At 41.9% G+C, this 20,485-nt stretch overlaps 1 non-coding gene across 1 annotated transcript; it reads right to left on the bottom strand.

Moving 5' to 3' along the window:
• Positions 1-5,170: 5,170 nt before the first annotated feature.
• On the bottom strand, positions 5,171-19,506 carry LOC106589500 (uncharacterized). Its single transcript, XR_014383034.1, has 3 exons — positions 19,272-19,506; positions 18,990-19,152; positions 5,171-6,996 (listed from the first exon to the last, which is right to left on the bottom strand). It is a non-coding gene; the product is annotated as an uncharacterized LOC106589500 (transcript).
• Positions 19,507-20,485: the final 979 nt, after the last annotated feature.

Below are 20,485 nucleotides of genomic sequence, written 5' to 3' on the forward strand. Positions count from 1 at the left end.
CCACTCCGATTACAAGGACACCCATAACATTATGCAACCACCAATATGCTTGAAAATATAGTGTGCCTGTGGCAGGCCGGGCGCAGTGCACGCTGACCAGGTCGCCAGGTGTACGGTGTTTCCTCCGACACATTGGTGTGGCTGGCTTCCAGGTTGGATGGGCATTGTGTCAAGAAGCAGTGCGGTTGGGTTGTGTTTCGGAGGACGAATGGCTCTCGACCTTCGCCTTTCCCGAGTCCGTACGGGAGTTGCAGCGATGAGACAAGACTGTAACTACCAATTGGATACCACGAAATTGGGGAGAAAAAAAGGGAGAAAAAAATATATAAAAAATATGGAGTGTGATACTCAGTTATTAGTTGTATTGGATTTGCCACAAACATAACACTTTGTATTCAGGACAAAAAGTGAATTTCTTTGCCACATTTTTAGCAGTATTACTTTAGTGCCTTGTTGCAAACAGGATGCATGTTTTTGAATATTTTTATTCTGTACACTCTTCTTTCTTTTCACACTGTCAATTAGGTTAGTATTCTGGAGTAACTACAATGTTGTTGATCCATCCTCAGTTTTCTCCTATCACAGCCATTGAACTCTGTAACTGTTATAAAGTCACCATTGGCCTCATGGTGAAATCCCTTCCTCTACTGCAACTGAGTTAGGAAGGATGCATGCATCTTTGTACACCATCCAAAGAGTAGTTAGTAACTTCACCATGCTCAAACCGATATTCGCTGTCTGCTTTTAAATTTATTTTTTTTACCCATCCATCTCTTTGCGAGGCATTGGAAAAACCTCCCTGGTCTTTGAGGTTGAATCTGTGTTAGAAATGCATTGCTAAACTGAGGGACCTTACAGATAATTGTATGTGTTGGGTACAGAGAAGAGGTAGTCATTCAAGAATCTTGTTAAACATTATTATTGGTCCATGTAACTTTGTGACTTGTTAAGCACATTTGTACCGTTGCCATAACAAATGGGGTTCAATAATTATTGACTCAAGACATTTCATATTATTCATTTTACATTTTAGTAGACGCTCTTATCCAGAGCGACTTACAGTAGTGAATGCATACATTTCATTTCATGCATTTTTTTTGTTTGTACTGGCCCACCGTGGGAATCGAACCCACAACCCTGGCGTTGCACACACCATGCTGGCGTTGCAAACACCATGCTCTACCAACTGAGCCCCAGGGAAGACATTATTCAGTCATTTGTACGGATTTCAAAAAACAATCAAACGTTGTGTAGGCCAATGACAAAAAAAAAATCAAAATGTGATCCTTTTTCAATTCAGGCTGTAAAACATCTAAATGTGGAAAAAGTCAAGGGGTGTGAATACGCGCTGAGTTTCTACTCTATAAATTGATGTTGTTTGGTAAATGTTTGCTTCGTTTCAGAGACAAAAATGTCTTTCTACTTTTTAGCGCTAGGATACTTTTGGTTTGTTCCAATTCTAAATAAAACGTTGCTTCCACACAAGATTTGAACATATTTCTGACTTGCCTTAGTGGTGCCAAACTCTGACCATCAACAGGTGATTTGCTTAATGACCGACTTTATTGAGATGGATACTTAAACACAATGGACATCTGGTTTGGCGTTTAATGAAGTGCTAACAGACTGACATACCCGTCTAATTAGCTCGATTATCCTATTGAAGATCAGAAAGGTTGGGCCTTTTTACACATTTAAATTAACAATTCCAACAGTGTGCTTGCTGGCGTTACAAACAAAAATGAATGATGAAGCCTATTATGGCCCAGGCGTCCATCACCTCCGTCTCAGGCTGAACGATAGCCACCTGTGGTCACGTCTGCTCCCTCGGACTCCATCACGTCGTTGATTGCCTCCCCTAGATCTGTCACTTCCATTCCCGTGTCTGCGTTGATGTTATTTTGTTTCTCTTGTCCAGACGTTGTTCTTGTTTAATTTCATGTACATATTTATTATTAAATCCGGACCCTGTACTTGCTTCCTGTCTCCCAGCGTATGTAGCATAAATGCCAACGTTTTGGAATGACAGTCGCATGGATCCTTGTTACAGCTCGAGCTATTGTGTTCTCATATTTTTGCGCCTCCAAAAAGATATGCTCATTCGGAGTCAATGCATGTTGTAGGGATCCCCTATGCACACGTATGTGTAAATAAAACCTATATCGAATATGCAAATATTTGGATATCAGCCGATTTCCCACTTTTAAATTGCCACAATAATAGCAATGACAACCTTGGGGGTGTAAATTCTGGGTCTGGAAAGCATTAGTGCTTTTACTGTGACATAATATATAGGACATTGTGTTTGATGCAGTATGACCAATATGTAAAATGTACTGCGACACAATGTACAGAAAATGTTGTACGGTGCAATAGGCTATGTATGTCCGATATAAAAACGTACGGAACATCATGCAATACCAATGGGCTGAAAAACAATGGGATTTAAATGCGATATTTCTAAAGTTGATTATAATTATAACATTACTATTAAACAGTAGCATTATAAATGATGTTTTGTTATTCGTATTACTGTTGTTACCATAGCTATTTAATCATTCATATTAATGCTGTTGTCAATGCTATAACATTATTTGTGATATTAACTTTTCCGTTTGTTTTATATTGTTAAACAAAATTCTAAGTCTGCTGACATTTTCTAATAAATTGTTACCAATTTCTACCATTTGTATAATTGTTTTGCATCGTCATTGGGGGACTTATATTTTGAAGGGAAATTGCCGAGTTCACCGCCTTATCAAAGCGCTCCATAGTCATTCAGACGTCTGCATTGGCGTGAAGTATTTACGGTGATATGGCCTCTGCAGAAGTCAGGGCATTCATACTTCGCGGAGCAGCAGATCACTGTTGTGAAGTGAGTTTGTGTTTATGCAGTACCTCCCAGCAACCAATAATTTCAATGCAGAACTATACGCAACCCTCCGCATAGTTACAAAACTTGCGAGGAGCAAGGCGATGCGGTACAGAGCTCAATTTTGTCTCTTCGTGCCTCCAGAGCAGTGGCGACCCGTCAATTTTTGGGGGAGGAGGCTTGCCTGTTTTGCATGTTAGGTTGGCATTAATACATGTCACATCAGTTTGCAGACAATGTAAAAAAAAATATATCATTGAGTTGATACAGCCGCATACAAATATGGTCTCGTTTTAGTTTTCTTGAGTAAGGGAGCTCCAAAATGCAGGTGTTTCAGCCTAGCTCAGTGCTTTCTGTGGTGGTGGGACAAGCCATCAGAAAATACAGAACGGTTGAGCTGTGATTGGATCAGTGTTCTGTCACACATAGGGACACCATGTCACCGCCAAGTCTAAGGGTAGAGCTCAGAAATTCAAGCCCCTTGGGTGCTGCCATAGAGTAACAGAAGTGCCCATCGAAGAAGGCTCAAGGTCATTGGCCACAAATAAAATAAAGTCAAATCACATATCTACAGTGGCTTTGATTGGACTGATCATGTCAACATCATACCTTCAAAATCTTAGCTAGCAGACGACAATCTACTGGCAAATCCTTTTTAATCCTTGTCATATGAAGAGAAACTATAGATGGTGCTCATCGGTCATTCGACAAACTTTACACAACAAGTTGGAAATCGCAAATTCAACAATGAGTGGTTTGGAAGGAATCAGTGGCTAACTGCAAGCATTGCAAAGCAATCATTAGCCTGCTAGTCAGTGTAGTGGCTGTGTGGTCCCAAATCTAAGATTAAGGGTCTCTTTTCCTAGTTTGAAATTATAAACATTCAACATTGGCCATGCTGTCAATGAAGCATGAGTTGTGCCACGCTCAAAATAACTGGTATCGAACCAGTATCTGTAGTAAAGCATCTAGCACTGCGATGCGGTGCCTTAGACCGCTGCACCACGCGGGAGGCCCCTCAAAACAACAATTCTGAACTGCAGAATCTGACTTTAGTGAGTTCAAAACAACTGGGAACTCGGGGGGGGGGAAACGAGCTACGACTGAAAATACGTTTTGAACTTTTATCCAACTCGGAATTGTAAATCGGGAACTCGGGCCTCTTTATAGAGCTACGACCTGAAGAACACGGACGTCATCATGATTCAACCTCCCCCCAGAGTTCCCAGCTGTCTTGAAAGCACCATAAATCCAGAGAATGTCAGACTTTGATGACAAAATTTGAGCACTAAGGACCGCCGCGCCACCTTCCTGTTCAAGTGAGTACAGCACAATAAGGTGAGTCCACAAATGTCTTGTATGCTGCTGCATAAATGATTTTGTATGCCAGGGAGACGTATACTGTAGCTAAGAAAGTAATACTAAGTGTATGTGGTGTAGGAAGCTGTTAGTAGCCCATGTGCCTCACCCTAATAATTTGGTCTATTTTCACCTCTTAAATTTTGCCTACTGTTCTGACTTGGTGATGCACACATAGCCTATAACCTGTTTTTGAGAAACATAATCAAATATTGTAAGAGCTTTCATTGTCCCATGTTCTGAATTATGTCGCTGTACATATCAAAAGTGCTGAAAAAAAAAGTTATATTAACGACGTCTGTCCTAGCTCGCTCATTAACGTCTTAATCAAAATTACAGATGGCCTCTTATCGTCCCCTTATGCCATAGTTAGTACATCTCAATTGTCAATAGAAACCACATTTGTTTAAGCAAATCAGCCATATCAGCTATGTTCTTTTTTTAAAAGGCAGTAAACGAGGCTGAATGAACTGTTTCGCTGCCAGACAAGGCTCCGCTGATAGCCAGGTGTAGCAGTGGTAAGGTGTTGGGACTGCTGTTGGGACTGCTTTATGTAGGCCCTAACATGTTATAGGACACCTAATGCAGTCCTATCAAGGGCCTCTATTTTGTGGAATTTGTTTGAACAATAAACATACCAAATTGGTCATAAGTATTTCAAAGAAACAGTAAAAAATTCAGATCTTGTGAGCTGACAATAAGGAAGAAGAGGGTGTTCAGAAAGTGTTACCAAAGCCAAATGCTGATACATGTGGTTGCCTTATATCATCTGGCTCTGTATTAGTTCATCAAAAGAGGACCATTGCGCTCTCCCAGTTCACCCATAACTTTGAGTGATTTTATCTTCTGATATTGTGCATTTTTTCTAAGAAAGGAAGATCTGTGGACACAGATTAAAGGGAAACAATACCACTCATTAAGTATAAACATTCAAGTAGAGAAGTTTGACTATAGAGGTTTATTTAATGTACTTAAGAGCCCAAAGCTAACTGCAATTGTAAAATATTCGATTTTTCCTAAGGTGGAATGTCACGCAGGTCACTTTTTCAACATAAACACCTTGAGGTTGTTTCATTTAGTTAAGTAAGTTCTTGAGCACCAATATTTTCACACTGTCATATTATTCAGAGGCCCTGTGCCATTGATCTTAGACCTGTTTCTTCAGTAATCCTCTGCACTGTTTCCAGGAGCTGGTTTCCAGTTGTACTTGCACTTGTGGACTTTTAGATTGTGTCTACAGGCATAGGCATTCCCACAGTCTTTGCACACAAATGCTTTGACACCAGTGTGCACACGCTCGTGAGATTTTAGATGACCTTTCTGGCTGAACCTCTTACCACATTGATCACACTCAAATGGTTTCTCGCCTGTGTGAGTGCGCATGTGAACTTTAAGGAAATTATACATAAACCCTTTCCCACAAACTTTACAGTAATATGGTTTCAACCCTGTGTGAGTGACCTTGTGAATTTTAAGTGAATGATGATACCTAAAACCTTCCCCACAAATGTCACACTTGAACGGTTTCTCTCCTGTGTGAATGCGCACATGCTGATCCAGAGAAACTTTCACATAGAAGGCTTTACCACAGTGATTGCAGACATATGGCTTTGGCCCAGACGGCTGAATTGGCCCAGACTGTAGCTTAGGGCCAGACTGCAGCTTTTCCTGAAGTGTAAGGTGACGTCTCTTGTGACTCCGGAGGGAGGAAGGTTCAAAGAAGGCTTTCTCACAGACATCACACTTGTAAGGCCTTTCACCAGTGTGCCTTATTTTATGGATCTTCAGGGTTCCGGACTGGGTGAACCTTTTACCACAAACGTCACAGCAATACAATTTCTGGCCTGTGTGAGTTCTCTTGTGTCTGCTGAGATTAGCACCTTGACTGAACTTCTTTCCACAAACATCACAAGAAAAAGGTTTCTCTGCCCCGTGTAGAGTCATATGGCTTTTGAGATGGCACTTTCGGCCAAAACATTTGCCACACACGTCGCAAACAAAATATTTTTCTTTTGTTTCTCCAGGATGGGTGACCACCATATGCTTTCTGAGAGCAGGTGCATCGCTGAAACGTTGGCCACATACAGTACAGCTATGATCCTTTTCTATATGACTCCTCTTATGGACAGCTAAGGTTGAAGTGGTAAAGAAAAGTTTGCCGCAGGTTTCACAGCAATACTTCCTCTCCCCTGAATGCGTAGCCTCGTGATCGACCAGTCTTCGTCTCCACTTGAAGGTCTTTGGGCAAAGAGAGCAGCTGAATGTCTTCTGTGCATCACCACTACACTTGTGCCTCTCTAGTCCTGTTTCCCCTAGAAACTTTTTTTCACAAACTGTGCATGTGACCGTTTTCTTTATTTTGTGACGCTTCATGTGTGACTGCAAAGCAGGTTTCTGGCGAAACACTGCGTCGCAATCGGCACAACTGAAGGGTGTCTCTCCAGAATGTGTCATGGAGTGTTCCTCAAGCCGCCTCTTCAAGCTAAAACATCTCCCACACTGCAAGCAGCTATAGGGTTTTGAATGGGTCCGAAAGTGTTTATTCAATAAACATTTCATCTTGAAATCTTTTCCACAATGAGAACAGCTGAAGGGCTGTCTGTCTCGTTTGTCTTGGTCTGTTACAGACAGGGTCTGGGGTTCAAGATCAACCTCGTCTTGTGGATGAAACTGAGGGAGCGAATCCTCATCTGATGCAGGTGAGGACAGGGGGACAAAGTCAGGTTGATCATCATGATGATTAGACTCAGAGACAGATCCCTCATCTGTAAAAGAGATGGTCATTGTTAATTTTGTTGTGGACATGAAGAAACCAGTACATACATAAAATTAAAGAAAAGACATCAAAATACAACAAAAACACTGCACACCTATGTCATAGTAGATCTCTAAACCATCTAGGCTGCGCTAACTAACAATACGCAGTCTACACTGTGTAGCAACAATTGTGTATCAAACGGCAGGGCAGAGAAGCAAACCCAGGTCGCTGGTGTGAAATGCAAACACCCTACGCATCCCGCCAGTAGGGTTAACCCACTTGGTGGCAATTGTAACGTGGGGGCCAGCATCCCGAAGTTGCCTCTTCACTGTTGACGTTGAGACTGGTGTTTTGCAGGTACTATTTAATGAAGCTGCCAGTTGAGGACTTGTGAGGCATCTGTTTCTCAAACTAGACACTAATGTACTTGTCCTCTTGCTCAGTTGTGCACCGGGGCCTCCCACTCCTCTTTCTATTCTGGTTAGAGTCAGTTTGCGCTGTTCTGTGAAGGGAGTAGTACACAGTGTTGTAAAAGATCTTAAGTTTCTTGGCAACTTCTCACATGGAATAAATAGCCTTCATTTCTCAGAACAAGAATAGACTGACGAGATTCAGAAGAAAGGTCTTTGTTTCTGGCCATTTTGAGCCTGTAATCGAACCCACAAATGCTGATACTCCAGATACTCAACTAGTCTAAAGAAGGCCAGTTTTATTGCTTCTTTAATCAGAACAGTTTCAGCTGTGCTAACAATTGCAAATGATCAATTAGCCTTTTAAAATTATAAACTTGGATTAGCTAACACAACGTGCCATTGGAACACAGGAGTGATAGTTGCTGATAATGGGCCTCTGTACGCCTATGTAGATATTCCATTAAAAATAAGCTGTTTCCAGCTACAATAGTCATTTACAACATTAACAATGTCTACACTGTATTTCTGATCAATTTGATATTATTTTAATGGATTTGTTTTCCTCTTTTCTTTAAACAATGACATGTCTGTCTGTCTGTCTGTCTGTCTGTCTGCATGCACAGTGGGGCAAAAAAGTATTTAGTCAGCAACCAATTGTGCAAGTTCTCCCACTTAAAAAGATGAGAGGTCTGAAATTTTCATCATAGGTACACGTCAACTATGACAGACAAAATGAGAAAAAAATATCCAGAAAATCACATTGTAGGATTTTTTATGAATTTATTTGCAAATTATGGTGGAAAATAAGTATTTGGTCACCTACAAACAAGCAAGATTTCTGGCTCTCACAGACCTGTAACTTCTTCTTTAAGAGCTTCCTCTGTCCTCCACTCGTTACCTGTATTAATGGCACCTGTTTGAACTTGTTATCAGTATAAAAGACACCTGTCCACAATCTCAAACAGTCACACTCCAAACTCCACTATGGCCAAGACCAAAGAGCTGTCAAAGGACACCAGAAACAAAATTGTAGACCTGCACCAGACTGGGAAGACTGAATCTGCAATAGGTAAGCAGCTTGGTTTGAAGAAATCAACTGTGGGAGCAATTATTAGGAAATGGAAGACATACAAGACCACTGATAATCTCCCTCGATCTGGGATCTCACCCCGTGGGGTCAAAATGATCAGAAGAACGGTGAGCAAAAATCCCAGAAGCACACGGGGGGACCTAGTGAATGACCTGCAGAGAGCTGGGACCAAAGTAACAAAGCCTACCATCAGTAACACACTACGCCGCCAGGGACTCAAATCCTGCAGTGCCAGACGTGTCCCCCTGCTTAAGCCAGTACATGTCCAGGCCCGTCTGAAGTTTGCTAGAGAGCATTTGGATGATCCAGAAGAGGATTGGGAGAATGTCATATGGTCAGATGAAACCAAAATATAACCTTTTGGTAAAAATTCAACTCCTTGTGTTTGGAGGACAAAGAATGCTGAGTTGCATCCAAAGAACACCATACCTACTGTGAAGCATGGGGGTGGAAACATCATGCTTTGGGGCTGTTTTTCTGCAAAGGGACCAGGACGACTGATCCGTGTAAAGGAAAGAATGAATGGGGCCATGTATTGTGAGATTTTGAGTGAAAACCTCCTTCCATCAGCAAGGGCATTGAAGATGAAACGTGGCTGGGTCTTTCAGCATGACAATGATCCCAAACACACCGCCCGGGAAACGAAGGAGTGGCTTCGTAAGAAGCATTTCAAGGTCCTGGAGTGGCCTAGCCAGTCTCCAGATCTCAACCCCATAGAAAATCTTTGGAGGGAGTTGAAAGTCCGTGTTGCCCAGCGACAGCCCCAAAACATCACTGCTCTAGAGGAGATTTGCATGGAGGAATGAGCCAAAATACCAGCAACAGTGTGTGAAAACCTTGTGAAGACTTACAGAAAACGTTTGACCTGTGTCATTGCCAACAAAGGGTATATAACAAAGTATTGAGAAACTTTTGTTATTGACTAAATACTTATTTTCCACCTTAATTTGCAAATAAATTCATTAAAAAAATCCTACAATGTGATTTTCTGGATTTTTTTTTCTCATTTTGTCTGTCATAGTTGAAGTGTACCTATGATGAAAACAGGCCTCATCTTTTTAAGTGGGAGAACTTGCACAATTGGTGGCTGACAATACTTTTTTTTTTTAAGTCTACACACCCCTGTTAAAATGCCAGGTTTTTGTGATGAAAGATAAATCATGTCAGAACTTTTTACACCTTTAATATGACCTATAACGTGAACAATTCAATTGAAAAACAAACTGAAATCTTTGAGGGGGAAAAATAAACTCACAACCTGGTTGCATAAGTGTGCACACCCTTAAACTAATACGTTGTTGAAGCACCTTTTGATTTTATTACAGCACTGTCTTTTTGGGTAGGAGTCTATTAGCATGGTACATCTTGATGTGGCAATATTTGCCCACTCTTCTTTGCAAAAGCGCTCCAAATCTGTCAGATTGCGAGGATATCTCCTGTGCACAGCCCTCTTCAGATCACCCCAGAGATGTTCAATTGGATTCAGGTCTGGGCTCTGGCTGGGCCATTCCAAAACATTAATCTTCTTCTGGTGAAGCCATGCTTTCGTGGATTTGGATGTGTGCTTTGGGTCGTTGTCGTGCTGAAAGGTGAACTTCCTCTTCATCTTCATCTTTCTAACAGACACCTGAAGGTTTTGGGCCAAAATTGCCTGGTATTTGGAACTGTTCATAATTCCCTCCACCCTGACTAAGGCCCCAGTTCCAGCTGAAGAAAAACAGCCTCAAAGCATGATGCTGCCACCACCACCATGCTTCACTGTGGGTATTGTGTTCTTTGGGTGATGTGCAGTGTTGTTTTTGCGCCAAACATACCTTTTGGAATTATGGCCAAAAAGTTCAACCTTGGTTTCATCAGACCATAACACATTTTCCCTCGTGCTTTTGGGGGGCTTGGATGTTTTTCATTCTAAGAAAAGGCTTCCGTCTTGCCACCCTACCCCATTCATATTAAGAATACGGGAGATTGTTGTCACATGTAGCACACAGCCAGTACTTGCCAGAAATTCCTGCAGTCCCTTTAATGTTGCTGTAGGCCTCTTGGAAGCCTCCCTGACCAGTTTTCTCGTCTTTTCATAAATTTTGGAGGGACGTCCAGTTCTTGGTAATGTCTCTGTGGTGCCATATTTTCTCCACTTGATGATGACTGTCTTCACTGTGTTCCATGGTATATGTAATGCTTTGGAAATTATTTTGTACCCTTCTCCTGACTGATATCTTTCAACAATGAGATCCTCTCTGATGCTTTGGAAGCTCTCTGCGGACCATGGCTTTTGCTCTGAGATGCAACTAAGAAAATGTCAGGAAAATCCTACTAGAACAGCTGAACTTTATTTGTGATTAATCAGTCACTTTAAATGATGGCAGGTGTGTAATGACTTCTATTTAAACATGAGTTTGAATGTGATTGGTTAATTCTGAACACAGCCACATCCCCAGTTATAAGAGGGTGTGCACACTTATGCAACCAGGTTATTGTAAGGTTATTATTTTTCATTTTTCCCCCTCGAAGATTTCAGTTTGTTTTTCAATTGAATTGTTCACATTATAGGTCACATTAACAGTAGAAAAAGTTCTGACATGATTTATCTTTGTCTCATTCTTTTACATCACAAATACCTGGCATTATAACAGGGGTGTGTAGACTTTTTATATCCACTGTATGTATGTATGTATGTATGTATGAATGAATGAAAAAATGAATGAATGAATTAATTTGAAGTCTGAAGTTTACATACACCTTAGCCAAATACATTTAAACTCAGTTTCACTATTCCTGACATTTAATCCTAGTACAAATTCCCTGTCTTAGGATCACCACTTTATTTTAAGAATGTGAAATGTCAGAATAATAGTAGAGAGAATGATTTATTTCAGTTTTTATTTCTTTCATCACATTCCTCGTGGGTCAGAAGTTTACATGCTACCAAATACTAGTTGAGTGTATTGCCTATAAATTGTTTAACTTGGGTCAAAAGTTTCAGGTAGCCTTCCACAAGCTTCTCACAATAAGTTGGGTGAATTGTGGCCCATTCCTCCTGACAGAGCTGGTGTAATTGAGTCAGGTTTGTAGGCCAACCTTGCGCGCACACGCTTTTTTAGTTCTGCAAAAACATTTTCTATAGGATTGAGGTCAGGGCTTTGAAGGCCACTCCAATACTTTGACTTTGTTGTCCTTAAGCCATTTTACCACAACTTTGGAAGTACGCTTGGGGTCATTGTCCATTTGGAACACTCATTTGCGACCAAGCTTTAACTTCCTGACTGATGTCTTGAGAAGGTGCTTCAATATATCCACAATTTTCTTTCCTCATAATGCCATCTATTTTGTGAAGTGCACCAGTCCCTCCTGCAGCAAAGCACCCCCACAACATGATGCTGCCACCCCCATACTTCACGGTTGGGATGGTGTTCTTCGGCTTGCAAGCATCCCCCTTTTTCCTCCAAACATATCGATGGTCATTATGGCCAAACAGTTCTATTTTTGTTTCATCAGACCAGAGGACATTTCTCCAAAAAGTACGATCTTTGTCCCCATGTGCAGTTGCAAACCGTAGTCTGCCTTTTTTATGGCGGTTTTGAAGCAGTGGCTTCTTCCTTGCTGAGCAGCTTTTCAGGCTATGTCGATATAGGACTCGATTTACTGTGGATAATTTTGTACCCGTTTCCTCAAGCATCTTCACAAGGTCCTTTGCTGCTGTTCTGGGATTGATTTGCACTTTTCACACCAAAGAACGCATCTCCTTCCAGAGCGGTATGACAGCTGTGTGGTCCCATGGTGTTTATACTTGCGTAAAATTGTTTGTACAGATGAACGTAGTACCTTCAGACGTTTGGAAATTGTTCCCAAGGATGAACCAGACTTGTGGAGGTCTACAATTTCTTTTCTGAAGTCTCGGCTGATTTCTTTAGATTTTCCCATGATGTCAAGCAAAGAGGCACTGATTTTGAAGGTAGGCCTTGAAATACATCCACAGGTACACCTCCAATTGACTTAAATGATGTCAATTAGCCTATCAGAAGCTTCTAAAGCCATGACATAATTTTCTGGAATTTTCCAAGCTGTTTAAAGGCACAGTCAACTTAGTGTATGTAAACTTCTGACCCACTGGAATTGTGATACAGTGAATTTAAGTTAAATAAATCAGTCTAATTGTTGGAAAAATGACTTGTGTCATGCACAAAATAGATGTCCTAACCGACTTGCCAAAACTATAGTTTGTTAACAAGAAATTTGTGGAGTGGTTGAAAAGTGAGTTTTAATGACTCCAACCTAAGTGTATGTAAACTTCCGACTTCAACTGTATATATACACATATGTTTTTTAAGACAATCACGGTACCAATAATTGCTTCTTTCCAATGGCTTCAGAAAGTATACATACCCGTTCACGTATTCCACATTTTGTTGTGTTACAGCCTGAATTCAAAATTGATGAAATATATTTCTCACTAACCTACACACAATACTACATAATGACAAAGTGAAAACATGTTTGTAGATTTTTTGGCTAATTAAATACAGAAATATCCAATTTACAAAAGTATTTACATCTCTGAGTCAATACTTTGTAGAAGCACCTTTGGCGGCGATTACAGATTTGCGTCGTCTTGGGTATGTCAAGGACTTTCACATTCTTGTTCTGAAGCCATTCCAGCATTGCTTTGGCTATATGCTTGGGGTCATTGTCCTGATGGAATGTACATTTATCCCAGTCTAAGGTTTTTTTTTAACTCTGCAGCAGGTTCTAATCAAGGACTTTCCTGTATTTGGCTCCATTCATTGTTCCCTCTATCCTTACCAGTCTCCCAGTCCCTGCTGCCACCACTGACCACAGAAATGTTTGCCTTATGCTCGGAGTCTTTCACGTGCCTTTTTGCAAACTCCAGGTCATGTGCCTTTATCCTCAGGAGTGGCTTCCGTCTGGTCACCTTCCCATAATGCCCAGATTGGTGAAGTGGTGTAGAGACTGACAGGTTCTCCCACCTCAGCCAAGGAACTCTGTAGTTCTGTCAGAGTGGTCATTGGGGTTCTTGGTCACCTCCAGGACCAAAGTCCTTCTTGTCCGTTGGCTCAGTTTGGTCTGACGGCCAGCTGTAGGCAGAGCCTGAGTAGTTCCAATGATTTCCCATTGATTGAAACCACTGTGCTCTGGGAAACTTTCAACACTCAGAAATTGTTTTATACCCTTCCCCAGATAGAATTGTGATGAGGCATACAGTATATCTCGGAGATACACGGACAGTTCAATTGTGACAACTTGGAGTCTACCTGTGGCCAATTCAATTGGTTTGGACATGATTTAGAAAAAAGTAAATGTCTATGTAAGTTGACAGTGGAGGTCAGAGCAGAAACTATACTTGTGTGTGTGTGTGTGTGTGTGTGTGTGTGTGTGTGTGTGTGTACACACACAGTCAAAAGTTTTAGAACACCTACTCATTCAAAGGTTTCTTTATTTTTACTATTTTCTACATTGTAGAATAATAGTGAAGACAGCTGCATTATGAAATAACATATGGAATCATGTAGTAACCAAAAAAGTGTTAAACAAATCAAAATATATTTTATATTTGAGATTCTTCAAAGTAGTCACCCTTTACCTTGATAACAGCTTTGCACTCTTAGCATTCTCTCAACCAGCTTCACTTGGAATGCTTTTCCAAAAGCCTTGAAGGAGTTCCCATATATGCTGAGCACCTGTTGGCTGCTTTTCCTTCACTCTGCGGTCCAACTGATCCCAAACCATCTCAATTGGGTTGAGGACAGATGCTTGTGGAGGCCAGGTCATCTGATGCAGCCATCCATCACTCTCCTTCTTGACCCTTACACAGCCTGGCTGTTTGTTGGATCATTGTCCTGTTGAAAAACAAATGATAGTCCCACGAAGCACAAACCAGATGGGATGCGTATCGCTGCAGAATGCTGTGGTAGCCATGCTGGTTAAGTGACAGTGTCACCAACAAAGCACCCCACACCATCTCCTCCATGCTGCATGGTGGGAACCACACATGCAGAGATCATCCGTTCACCTACTCTGCGTCTCAGAAAGACACGGAGCCTGGAAAAAATGTCACTAGTCTAATGTCCATTGCTAGTGTTTCTTGGCCCAAGCAAGTCTCTTATTGGTGTCCTTTAGTAGTGGTTTCTTTGCAGCAATTCGACCATGAAGGCCTGATTCGCGCAGTCTCCTCTGAACAGTTGATGTTGAGATGTGTCTGTTACTTGAACTCTGAAGCATTTATTTGGGCTGCAATTTCTGAGGCTGGTAACTCTAATAAACTTATCCTCTGCAGCAGAGGTAACTCTGGGTCTTCCATTCCTGTGGCGGTCCTCATGAGAGCCAGTTTCATCATAGCGCTTGATGGTTTTTGCAGTTGCACTTGAAGAAACTTTCAAGATTCTTGAAATGTTCCAAATTGACTGACCTTCATGTCTTAAAGCAATGATGGACTGTCGTTTCTCTTTGCTTATTTGAGCTGTTCTTGCCATAATATGGACTTCGTCTTTTATCAAATAGGGCTATCTTCTGTATACCACCCCTACCTTGTCACAACACAACTGATTGGCTCAAATGCATTAGGAAGGAAAGAAAATCCACAAATTAACTTTTAACAAGGCACACCTGTTCATTGAAAGGCATTCCAGGTGATTAGCTCATTGTTAAGATAATGGGCATAATGCCAACCCAGAGATGGCGCTAGTGGGGTACCTATCTAGGACATATAAACAGGTGAGAGTCTGATTAGGATTGTCGTGACCTGTAACATGTAATACCTGAGTAAAGGATTATGCTTGAATTTGACCAAACTCTCCGACGTGAGTTATTCACATAATAGCATGGTCTCAGAAGTGGGGGCTCTGGCAGGTGAGCTCTACCTGGTGGTGGATGAGTCTGTTAGACCAGTTCAACAGCTTCCCCACCAAATTCCCATTCCACTGAAGGAAAATATACAAAAGGCTGTTGATTCAAACGATGAACAGGGCGTCATTACGAAGGTCACCGAACCTACTAAGTCAATAAGCAACATGGTTGTGGTGGAAAAGCCTGGCAAAATAAGAGTCTGCCTCGATCCAAGTGCCCCAAACAAAGCCTTATGTAGGGCACCGTACTAAATGCCTACCATTGAATAGATATTGCCAAGCCTGGCAAAAGCACAAATCTTTTCAGTTATGGATGCAAAAAATGGTTACTGGCAGGTACGTTTGGATGAAGAGAGTAGTTACCTCACCATATTTTGGACCCCCAATGGTAGATACCAGTGGACAAGGTTAGAGCCTTTGAGTGAAACCAGCTGCAGAGAAATATCCCCAAAGGCAACATGATGCACTTCAGGGACAGCCAGGAATAGGTGTCATAGCTGATGACATCCTGGCATACAGCTGTTGTGCTACAATGGAAGAAGCAATGCAGGACTCCCACAGAGAGCTTCAGCAGCAGTCCTGTACAGCGCTTAATGTCTCGACGCACTCGCTCTCTGTTGCCAACAGTTCCCGAGCTCCTTGCACCATAGGTCATTAGGGATGTTCAGGCACACAAACGTGCACGTCAGAACAACTCAAAACATTACTATGACCAGGATGCAAAAGATTCTGCCTGTAATAAAAAAAGGTCAAGCTGTCAGAGTGCTCCTGTCACCTCACACCAGGGATGCCATATAGGGTCTTGGCACATGCATAGGGCACATCAGCGCAAGGTCATATGAAGTGGAAGGGCCGAAAGTATGGAAGGAACCAAAAGGACATACGCCCAGTTCAGGAGAGCATAGGGCACAGGAGGGCCACATGGGAAGACTGAATATCCTCTGGATGGTGTGGGCAGGACACATAATGAGGAGACGGGGAAGACCCCACCAGGGCAGTTACCTCTGCCGACCGTGCCTACACAATTTCAGGAGGCTGACGAAGGAGAGGCCCCGAGACTCCCAGAGGTGCCAGGAGAAAACCAGAGGATCCCAGAGGTGCCCAACATCCCAGAAGTGCCAGGAGAGGACCTGAGGATCCCAGAGGTGCCCAACGTCCCAGAGGTGCCAGGAGAGGACCTAAGGATCCCAGAGGTGCCAGGAGAGGACCTGAGGATCCCAGTGGTGCCCAACGTCCCAGAGGTGCCAGGAGAGGACCTGAGGATCCCAGCGGTGCCCAACGTCCCAGAGGTGCCAGGAGAGGACCTGAGGATCCCAGAGGTGCCCAACATCCCAGAAGTGCCAGGAGCGGACCTGAGGATCCCAGAGGTGCCCAACGTCCCAGAGGTGCCAGGAGAGGACCTGAGGATCCCAGCGGTGCCCAACGTCCCAGAGGTGCCAGGAGGGGACCTGAGGATGCCAGAGGTGCCCAACATGCTACCAGTGCGACACACTATGTTCCTTAAGAGATGGAAAATGATTTTGTTGATCATGTAAATAGGTATTTTCACTGTGGTATTAAAATGGTATGAAGAGCTCGAGCTAATTCTATATGAAAAGGAAGATATTAAGATAATGGGCATAATGCCAACCCAGAGATGGCGCTACTGGGGCACCTAGCTAGGATATATAAACAGGTGCATTATGAGTGTCTGATTAGGATGTCGTGACCTGTAACATGTAATACCCGAGTAAAGGATTATGCTTGAATTTGACCAAACTCTCCGATGTGAGTTATTCACATACACATAACACTCATGAAGCTGGTTGAGTGAATACCAAGAGTGTGCAAAGCTGTCAACAAGGCAAAGGGTGGCTACTTTGAAGAATCTCAAATATAAAATATATTTTGATTTTTTAAACACTTTTTGACTGGAACTATATATTTTTGAAATGACTAATGTTACTGTCCCCACTACAGAAACAACAAAAACAAAATACTTAAAATACATGTAATTTTGTCCTTAAAACATTTAATGTAAATACTGTAGAATTCCATTCATTCCTATGGAGGACTGCTCTTACTGGGGAGTGCCAATATGGCCGACCGGTGGTTTCAAAGCCTCAAAAGCATCAGTATTCCAAGGTTTATATACGTAATTCACTTTAACCCACCTGGTGGGAATTCTAACATGACTCATATAGCGAGGATCGATATAATATTGATGTTCCACATATTAATCTTAGGGATAGGCGTCCCGTTGACGGGACAGTTGTAAATCAATCAGCGCTTTGTGTCACGATCGCAGATTTTAGAGAAACAACAAATGTCGGTACATATAAGTGTCTTATTTCGGCTGAAAGCTTAAATTCTTGTTAATATAACTGCACTGTCCAATTTACAGTAGCTATTACTGCGAAAAAAATGCCATGCTATTGTTTGAGGAGAGCGCCTAACAACAAAACACTTTTTTCACTGCAATAGGTTTGATAAACTCACATCTGAAGGTGAAACTTACATAATGAAATCTTGCTCTGATTTATCATCCAAAGGGTCCCAGAGATAACATGAAGTGTCATTTTGTTAGATAAAATCATTTTTCATATCCTAAAAAGGTCCATATAGCATGCACGATCGATTTTGTATTTCCACTCGTTCAATTTGCAAAGAAAGGAATCTGTGAAAACCTAACCCTGAACATTATTTGACTGGTTGAAACAATGTTCGTATGTATTCCTCAGAGATCCTAGAACGTAACCAGACTTCACTATATCATTAGGGGTGTAGTATATCCTATAGGACACGAAATTTGGTCAGAGAGCGATGCCTTCATGGCACGCCGATGACGCGGCCGGTCTTCATTTGATCGACTGTATCTTTTGATCGACTGTATCTTTATCAAATAAGCACCAATCGGGGTCATACAAAGCTAACTAGATAGCCAATGAGCTGGGCTTTATGGGAGTATCCGGAAACCCTGTATATGTCGCAAAATGTAGGTGCTAACCTTTTGCGACAGCATGCCTTTTCCTTTTGGACAAAAATTATAATATTCATTGTCATTAAAACTGGTTGTTTTGCAAATGTTGAACTTATAATATGGCTACTAATACTGGAAAAGCTAAATCAAAGTCCAAGTATACAGATTTGACAAAAGTCAAATGTCTACTTCACGATTTGCCCAAATGTACCTGTGTGACTTCACAGTAAAATGTCATGTAGTTTGCTCATAATTCAAGTTATTTGCACATACACTGTTGCCATCTTGTGGACACCATCGGAATTACAACCAGAGTGATGGCTAGAACTGGGACCTTTCTCTTGCATTTCAAAGATGGTTGTAGAAAAAAAACTGGTTGTTTTTCTCTTTGCATTTTCTTCTACCAGATCTATTGTTATATTCTTCTACATTCAATTCACATTTCCACAAACTTCAAAGTGTTTCCTTTCAAATGGTACCAAGAAAATGCATATCCTTGCTTCAGGGCCTGAGCTACAGGCAGTTAGATTTGGTATGTAATTTTAGGCAAAAATTGAAATAAAAGGGGGCTATCCCCCGTTACACATGAAACTGAAATGTTGATTCAACTGTCACTGTGTGCTCCTTCTATGGTACCAGGGACATAACCAACATGAGCAAAATATGTTACATGCTCACCCCTTTGTGGTTTTTCGTCCGTCCTCCCTCCTGCCCGACGGAGAGGCCTGTTTTCAGCTGTTTTCTCCACCGCTCTCACTTCCGATTCGACCACGTACGTTAGCAGCGCTATTTTCTCTATCGAGGTTTTACTCAACACCTCCATGAATGATGCAAACTTTCTCTGAAAGATTAAGAGTAATTGAACTTAGTGATACCGTTACTGAAAATCCAAAACACACTCACTGCCTCATCGTCACTGCCTGAAGCTTTGAATAAATGACAGTTAATTGATGCACTCACCGTGTTGGTTTTATTCACGCGTGTCATTTCTCTCTTTAGCAAACTATTCTCTTCATTTTCCATAACAGCAACAAAGCACTCGTCTAAGAGTCTCGACACCTCTCTTACTGCTGATTCAACGAATATATCCATAATAGTACATAATTGTGTCTGAAAAACCTCGTTGCTCGACATGGTTGTTAGCGCCGCTCTGAAGCCAAGCCAGCAATAATAATTTAGTACTTCCGGGTCACGGATTTTTTTTTCTTCTTCTATGGCATTATAGTGGTCCGCAAACAACGTTAGAGGTGCAAGCCGCCAGCTACTGGATGGGGTGAAAACTGATCCTTAACAAAATATTAGGGAGAAGAGCAGAATAAAATATAATTCTAATATTCCAAAGTAAACAAAAACAAACAAAAAACCAAAACTCCTTCAGTCAGATTCAAATGTTTAGGTTGTAAAGACATGAGTAAGGTTTTTAATCAAGTCAACACTCACCAGGCTGCAGGGCCAGAGGTATTCAAGGGCCTGTTCTCAGAGCATGCGCAGAACAGCTGGCAGGCATATGCATTGTCATTTTCAACCTCTCTTTGTCCCAGTCTGTAATCCCCACATGTCTCAAGGTGACCACCATCCTTCCTGTTCACAAGAACTCTAAGGCTACATGCCACAATGACTACCGCCCTGTAGCACTCACATCTGTAATCATGAAGTGCTTTGAAAGGCTGGTTATGGCACACATCAACTCCATCATCCTAGACACCCTAGACCCACTCCAATTTGCATACCGCCCCAACAGATCCATAGACAACGCAATCTCAATTGCACTCCACACTGGCCTCACCCACCTAGATAAGAGGAATAGCTATGTGAGAATGCTGTTCATTGACTACAGCTCAGCGTTCAACACCATAGTCCCCGCCAGGCTCGTCACCAAGCTTTGGACCCTGGGACTGAACACCTCCCTCTGCAACTGGATCCTGGACTTCCTGACGGGCCGAACCCAGGTGGTGAGAGTAGGCAACATCATCTCCGCCACACTGACCCTCAACACGGGGGCCCCACAGGGGTATGTGCTTAGTTCTCTCCTGTATTCCCTGTATTCCCTGTTGACCCACAACTTATTATTATTAAAAAAATGTTGCATTGGAACATGACCATGGACATGTTTAATAAAATGTTCACATTCAATCCCAATAAAATTAGATTTAACAGATTTTCATAGAAAGAAT

The sequence above is a fragment of the Salmo salar genome, chromosome 28 (genome assembly GCF_965601325.2).
Source record: "Salmo salar chromosome 28, fSalSal1, whole genome shotgun sequence".
In the NCBI taxonomy this organism is placed as follows: Eukaryota; Metazoa; Chordata; class Actinopteri; order Salmoniformes; family Salmonidae; genus Salmo; species Salmo salar.